Here is an 8,328-nt window from a genome sequence, read left to right as displayed (position 1 = left end):
ATTGTCATATGGTGTTCATGTTGCGTGATGCACTTATAGGTAACAAACTCATCTGCCTACAAAAGCTTTGATAACTTTGATTGAACTGAAACCAAAAGTAAGCCTACACAGCAAAAAAAAATTTGTAATATCACATCGGATTTGGTGCACATCATCGCCGTCGTAAATTGAATGTGATATTACATCAGTTTTGTGTAAGACAAAAGTGACGTACTTGACATTTTCTCCTCTAAATAAAGGGATGTAATCGATTTTCGACGTAATATGTTCGACGTAATAATAGAAACGACGTAGAAAGCAGCCGGCAGAAACCTCGCTTTCGGCGACTGGAATAGGGGTGTTCGGGAATTTTCTTTTATGCTTTCAAAATACAGTTTGAAGGAATGTAATGCATTATTTTATTTCTCAATATGTTGTACAGCAATTTAAAGTATAACAAAACATTTTTTTTCTCTCGTTACTTTACGGTTTTTGTTTTTGGTATTTTTAAAGTCAGATTTTTACAAGTTAATTTTTAATAGGTCTTTGCGTCGATTAAACTAATGTCGGCGGCATGACAGATCACATTTATTCGATGGCGTGGCGGAGTCATGCCGCCTACAATCGACGCCAGCTTGGATCGGCGTGAACTATACAATCAAATTTAAAAATTAGACCTGCGCGCCGATTAACACTACGAATACCGTGATAAAATTACTAACGCGGACTACCGTGATCAGAAAATCACGGGAACTAATCTTCAAACAGCTGATTACCAGGCGTCTTTTGACCGATTTTCACAATTCTTTTACAGATGTCTTATCCATCTAATCTAGTTTTATTATACTGGTGAGTTATGATTCTAGGGATGCTCATTTTTCCCTAGAGGGGCGTGAGTAAGGATGTTATTTTCAAAATATAGTAAAATTTTCTTCACATGACTTTACATAACACTATTCTAGTGTGAACAATATGCTTCTTCTGGACATCCCTACCGACCGCAAAATGATCTTTATGACTGATGAAAGATGATATGCAAATTTTGTCGAAGAAAACTACGGAAACCCATGTCAATGAACCCGTCATGTCCATGCCAGTTTGCAAAGACAATGTGTACGGTATTCCACTCAGTTCTGCCCAAACCGGATGTCCTAGGTTATCCAAACTGTTCTGGTGTTGGAATCAATGCGTCTACCAGGTCAACTGCGCTCGATAGCTATCTGAAATAAACCAGTCAAGAACATGCAAGTCCTTAGAGCCCACGCGTAAGATAGGAACCTCAGATATACCCATACCAGATGTTCTAGGCTCTCCAAACTGTTCTGGAGTTTAGAACAATGCGTCTTCCAGGTCAACTGCGATCGACAGATATCTGCGATCAACCAGTCATGACCATAAACGTCCTTAGAGCCCACGCGTATGATTTGCAACTCAGATATACCCAAACCAGATATTCTAGGTTCTCCACTAGGACTGTTCTGGAGTTTGGATCAATTGGAATACCAGGTCAACTGCGTTCGATAGCTATCTGAAATTGACCAGTCATGTCCATTAAAGTCCGTAGAGCCCACATATATGATTTGAACCTCAGATATATCCACACCGGATATTCTTGGTTCTCCAAACTGTTCCGGAGTTTAGCTCAATGTGTCTACCAGGTCAACAGCGCTCGATAGATATCTGAGATCAACCAGTCATGACCATACAAGCGTATGATTTGCAACTCAGATATGTCCAAACCAGATGTTCTAGACTCTCCAATGTGTTCTGGAGTTTGGATCAATTGATCTACAAGGCAAACTGAGCTCGATAGCTATCTGAAATCAACCAGTCAAGCCCACACGAGTCCGTAGAGCCTACGAGTATAATATGCAACTCAGAAATATCCACACCAGATATTCTAGGCTGTCCAAACTGTTCGGGAGTTTGGATCAATTGGTCTACCAGGTTAACTGTGCTCGATAGCTATCTGAAATTAACCAGTCATGACCATACAAATCCTTAGAGCCCATGCGAACGTTATTCCACTCAGTTTTTCTCGAACCAAATATTCTTGGTTCTCAAAACTATTCCGAACTTTGAATCAGTTGGCCTACCAGGTCAACTGCGCTCGATGCAAATCTGACAGCAAACATATTATACATACAAATACTGAAAGAACACGCGTATGATTTGAAGCTCAGTAATACCCGGAACAAATGTTCTATATTTTCCAAACTGTTCTGAAATCCCTCCCGGAATACCTCCAAAAAGTCCTCCAGGTATTCGTCCGGAAGTTGTTCCAAGAATTCTTTTGAAAGTTGCTCCCATTGGAATATCAGGAATTTCCAGAAGAATTCTTGGATGATTTTCCGTCGAAATTCCTCCAGGAATTCTTCCGAAAGTTCCTCCAGGAAATCCTCCGGAAGTTCCTCCAGGAATACCTCCGGAAATTCCTCCAGGAATTCGTTCGGAATATCCTCCAGGAATTCCTTCGAAAGTTTCTCCAGGAATTCCTCCGAAAGTTTCTCCAGGAATTCTCCGGGAAGTTCCTCCAGGAAATCCTCTGGAGCTTCCTCCAGGAATTCCTCGGGAAGTTCCTCCAGGAATTCCTCGGGAAGTTCTTCCAGGAATTCCTCCGGAAGTTCCTCCAGGAAATCCTCCGGAAGTTCCTCCAGGAATTCCTCCGGAAGTTCCTCCAGGAATTCCTCCGGAAGTTCCTCCAGGAATTCCTCCGGAAGTTCCTCCAGGAATTCCTCCGGAAGTTCCTCCAGGAATTCCTCCGGAAGTTCCTCCAGGAATTCCTCCGGAAGTTCCTCCAGGAATTCCTCCGGAAGTTCCTCCAGGAATTCCTCCGGAAGTTCCTCCAGGAATTCCTCCGGAAGTTCCTCCAGAAATTCCTCCGGAAGTTCCTCCAGGAATTCCTCCCGAAGTTCCTCCAGAAATTCCTCCCGAAGTTCCTCCAGAAATTCCTCCGGAAGTTCCTCCAGGAATTCCTCCGGAAGTTCCTCCAGGAATTCTTCCGGAAGTTCCTCCAGGAATTCCTCCGGAAGATCCTCCAGGAATTCCTTCGAAAGTTTCTCCAGGAATTCCTCCGAAAGTTCCTCCAGGAATTCTTCCGGAAGTTCCTCCAGGAATTCCTCCGGAAGTTCCTCCAAGAATTCCTCCGGAAGTTTCTCCAGGAATTCCTCCAGAATTTCCTCCTGGAATTCCTTCGGAAGTTCCTCCAGGAATTCTTCCGGAAGTTCCTCCAGGAATTCCTCCGGAAGTTCCTCCAGGAATTCCTCCGGAAGTTCCTCCAGGAATTCCTCCGGAAGTTCCTCCAGGAATTCCTCCGGAAGTTCCTCCAGGAATTCCTCCGGAAGTTCCTCCAGGAATTCCTCCGGAAGTTCCTCCAGGAATTCCTCCGGAAGTTCCTCCAGGAATTCCTCCGGAAGTTCCTCCAAGAATTCCTCCGGAAGTTCCTCCAGGAATTCCTCCGGAAGTTCCTCCAGGAATTCCTCCGGAAGATCCTCCAGGAATTCTTCCGGAAGTGCCTCCAGGAATTCCTCCGAAAGTTCCTCCAGGAATTCTTCCGGAAGTTCCTCCAGGAATTCCTCCGGAAGTTCCTCCAGGAATTCCTCCGGAAGTTTCTCCAGGAATTCCTCCAGAATTTCCTCCTGGAATTCCTTCGGAAGTTCCTCCAGGAATTCTTCCGGAAGTTCCTCCAGGAATTCTTCCGGAAGTTCCTCCAGGAATTCCACCGGAAGTTTCTCCAGGAATTCCACCGGAAGTTCCTCCAGGTATTCCTCTGAAAGTTCCTCCAGGAACTCTTCGGGAAGATCCTCCAGTAATTCCTCAGGAAGTTTCTTCAGCAATTCCTCGGGAAGTTTCTTCAGGAATTCCTCGGGAAGTTTCTTCAGGAGTTTCCGAGAAAATACTCCAGGAATTCCTCCGGAAGTTCCTCCAGGAATCGCTCGGGATGTTCCTCCAGGAATTCCTCCGGAAGTTCTTCCAAGAATTCCTCCGGAGGTTTCTCCAGAAATTCCTCCGAAAGTTCCTCCAGGAATTCCTCCGAAAGTTCCTCCAGGAATTCTTCCGGAAGTTCCTCCAGGAATTCTTCCGGAAGTTCCTCCAGGAATTCTTCCGGAAGTTCCTCCAAGAATTCTTCCTCAAGTTCCTCCAGGAATTCTTCCGCAAGTTCCTCCAGGAATTCTTCCGGAAGTTCACCCGGAATTCCTCCAGAAGTTCCTCCAGAAATTCTTTAAGAAGTTCCTCATGAAGTTCTTCCAGGAATTCCTCGGGAAGTTCCATCAGGTATTCCTCCGAAATTTTCTCCAGAAATTCCTCGGGAAGTTGCTCCAGGAATTCCTCGGGAAGTTCCTTCAGGAGTTTCCAGGAAGTTATTCCAGGAATTCCTCCGGAAGTTCCCCCAGGAATTTCTTGGGAAGTTCCTCCTGGAATTCCTCCGGAAGTTTCTTCAGGAATTCCTCGGGAAGTTCCTTCAGGAATTCCTCCGGAAGTTCCTTCAGGGATTCCTCGGGAAGTTCCTTCAGGAATTTCTCCGAAAGTTCCTCCAGGAATTCCTCCGGTAAGTCCTCCCGGAATTTCTCCGGTAAGTCCGTTGGTGATCGGTGGCAGCGGCGTGAACTGATTTCAAACGTCGAAAATTCTCAAAAGTTTCTTCGGACGTTCCTCAACTAGTTCATTGAGAAGTTCATCAAGAAATTCCTCCGGAAGCTCTGTCAGCAATTCCTCCAGAAGTTCCTTCCGCAATTCCTCCAGAAGTTCCTTCAGAAATTCATCCGGAAGTTCATCCAAGAATTCATCCGAGAATTTCTCCAGGAGTTCGTCCGGAAATCCTCCAGGCGTTCCTTAGAGAATTCATACGGAAGTTCCTTTGGATGTTCATCCAGGAGTTCCACCGGAAATTCACCCATGAGTTCACCTCCAGGAATTCCTCCGTAAGTTCATCCAGGAATTCCTCCGGAAGTTCCTCCAGAAATTCCTCCGGTAGTTCCTCCAGAAATTCCTCCGAAAGTTCCTCCAGGAATTCCTCCGGAAGTTCCTCCAGTAATTTCTCCGGAAGTTCCTCCTAACATTACCTCAGAGACTTCTTCGAAGGTTCCTTTTTAAATTCTTCCGAAAGATTCTTCAGGAATACCTCCGTACGTACAAGCGTTCTTCCGCGAATTCCTCGGGCAATTCCTCCAGAAGCTCCTCCAAAAATCCTTTAGAAGTTGGAATAGCTTCTAAAATTTCTCCAGGAATTAACCCGAAGATTCCCTTATGGATTCCTCCAAATATCCTAGGAATTCCACCTCAAATTCCCCAAAATTCTCTGGAAAGGAAGGAATTATTCCCTGGAAGTTCCTCCGATTTTCCCTAAGAATTTCACCAAAAAATCATCCGAGAATCTCTTTAAAAAATAATTTATTAATTACTCCGAAATTGTCCCCAGGAAATCTTCCAGACATTAGCTTCATCAGTTTCTCCGCAAGTTCATCAAAAAATTTCATCCGATGTTTTCAATGATCAAAAAACTAAACTAGAAGTCCACCAAAAGTACAGAAAATTTCTCAAAAAAATTCCCTGGAATTTAGAAAGTGATTTGTCTTGATATTATCCAAGAAGTCCAGCGAAAATTCCTTCCGAAATTCCCCACAAATTCCAAGAATTCCTTTCAAATTAGTTACTTGGAAACTGGTATCGCACGACCTATTTTGGCTCAAATTAGACATGGTTATTCTGGAGGTTCCCGGACTAAAAGCATCAATCCGATCATTCTTTTGTGAAATCATAAAGCTTGATGTGTCGCACATCCTATTTTAGTTCAATTCAGAAAATGGCCCAGGAAACCTTAAAATATCTTTTCTATCATTATTTTGTAAAATCTTGAAGTTTGAAGTGTCACACATGACTTAGTTTGACTCTTTTAAGCAAAGCGTCATTCCAGGTGTGAGGTGTCAAACGACTTATTTTGACTCTACTTAGGAATTGGCCATTCCGAAGATCCCCCGGATTATGGCTGATGTGGCCATACTAAACCCAAATGACCCAAATTCCCTTCTTTGCCTTGTGAAACCATGAAGTTTGAGTTGTCGCACGACCCATTTTGGCTCTATTTTGGAAATGGCTATTTTGGAGGCCCTCCAGATTGGGGCCGGAACCCTAGTAGCCCAGGAATCCTGGAAATATAATTCCGATGATTGTTTTGTGTAATCATGAAGTTATGATAAGAAGGTGTCACACGACCTATTTTGGCTCAATTTAGGAAATGGCCATTCCGGAGGACCACTGGATTGTAACCAGATTGAACCCGAGTGGCCCAAGAGCCCTAAACATAATATTTCCATCATTGTTTTATGAAATCATGAAGTTTGAGGTGTCACACGACCTGTTTTGACTTAAGTTTAAGAATGTCCACTTTTTTTCGGAGACAACTAACCTCAACAGATTCTGGAACCGTACTGAGGAATGACCCAATTCAAATAAGAATCGAAAATTGGGATCCATCCGGATCGAATGCAACTTGTTGCAAAGGAATCGGTCAAGAAATGTGTTTTTACAGTGGTTTTAATTGAAAGCTCTTAAAAACAGACTTCAGGGACGAAAATGTTGAATATACAATTTTAATATATTTTTCACCCGGCAGACGTTGTCCTGCATAGTAGGCGAAAATGCGCGTTGTGAACTGCTCATACGCATTTTCCATACGTATATTTTTTTTTACTCGACCTTACTCATAATTTTCGAATCAGGAAATATCATATAAACCCGTCGGAAACTATAATGATCATATCTGCTGAAGGAATGAAGAAAATCCATCCAGCCGTTTTTGAGATATGCGGATACGAACACAGACCATTTCATTTTTATTATATAGAGAAGAAGATTATATAGAAGAAGAAGATAGAATATCGATAGATTTCAAAATTAAAACGTAATTTTGTACTTTAAATTTAAGATTTTAAATTTTAAAGAAGAGATTTAAATGTTAAATTGAAAATTTGAAACTTAAAATTTTTAATTGGGAAAATTTTTAATTTTTAACTTGAGTTATTTTGTATTTAATCGCAATAGCTGTAATACAGCAATGTTCATAATATTGTTACGCTTTTCTGCTTTTTTGTACCTGTTCCGTCGATGTCGCTTTGTTCCGCGTTCGGCGAAGTGCTGCACCGACATCACAATTGATGATTTCAGCTCCTTCATCCTCTGCAAATCGCATAGGTCGAAACTAAATTTTGTTTTGACCAAAAGTCTGCATCGGGAACATTCGATCCGCTATAACAATAATAAGAAAAATAAATAGGTAATTTGTTCCAGATGAATGAATTTTCTGTGCATCTAAAATATCAGCTTACCTGGTAGATTCCCAAATTGGTTGAAATTGGCAAGCGCCTGTACTCGTCATGATTTTCGATATCTGCTCCCGGTAGCATACGACGAAAGGCAACCACAGGATCTACAAAAAAGAAAACAAGATTCACAAGCAACTGTTTGGAAAGAGCATATTGAAATTTTGTTTCCGATTTCATGCATCTGGGGAATATCTTACCTGTAAAATTTCCTTGTTTCGGATCACTCCCGCGTTGTCGTTTGTCCATCGAGAGTCAGCAAAGTTAAATTTCGAGGTCCCGTGCGTTTATTTCCGCTTCCAAAAGATTTTTTGCTGCTGCTTCTGCTGCTGAACTGTTCTTTCCAGACGAAAAAGTGAAAACTTATAGCTCGACCGAAGTGACAGTTGTGATCACGTTCCGGTAATATTACATTGATTACGCGCAATATATCGCTTTTTTATGTAATATTACCCTTGTTTTTGAACCAACATGATATGCAGCTTTTCTTATGTATTAAATTACAGCAATTAAGAGGTAATATTGCGATTTTTTTACGCGGCCATAAAAATATTTTCATCAATCGTGTTTTACGTTGAGCGATGTACATAAGCATCAATATGGTGTAAAAATACGTTAAATCCATTTTTACATAGAATTATTGAGTACGTTTCGAAGCGTTACGTCGCAGCATATTAATATTTTTTTTGCTGTGTATAAGAAGGCACTCTTAGAAACCCAAAGAACAAAATAGAAGCTTTGTATATTAATTATTTGCCTTAAAAAATTGTTTCATTCCAGGTCATCCAAGAATTTTCTGGATCTACAAGAGCTGTTATCTCTTTTTAACCCTTTATAAGGCAGACGAATCTAAACAATAAATTAACAAAAACAACAATAGGACACAATGTTGACATGGTATAGCCAAGCAAGCCTTTGGCACAGCAGAGTGCGATTGAATTCGCATTCTATACCGTCCCGCCCAGTCCGTTACTGGGGGGCATGGAGTGCGATCCTCTCGTTTAATAAACAATGTGCACTCGCTTGGCTG

General features: G+C 42.0%; 1 protein-coding gene across 2 annotated transcripts in view; it reads right to left on the bottom strand.

Moving 5' to 3' along the window:
* The window catches only part of LOC134213945 (ubiquitin-related modifier 1 homolog), a 57,695-nt gene that overhangs the window by 15,589 nt on the left and 33,778 nt on the right, over positions 1-8,328 (bottom strand). The gene's annotated exons all lie outside the window — the stretch shown is intronic.

Source organism: Armigeres subalbatus, chromosome 2 (assembly GCF_024139115.2).
Source record: "Armigeres subalbatus isolate Guangzhou_Male chromosome 2, GZ_Asu_2, whole genome shotgun sequence".
Taxonomy (NCBI): Eukaryota; Metazoa; Arthropoda; class Insecta; order Diptera; family Culicidae; genus Armigeres; species Armigeres subalbatus.
The sequence above is the reverse complement of the archived record's forward strand: the minus strand, read 5'-3'. Positions and strand labels throughout refer to the sequence as shown.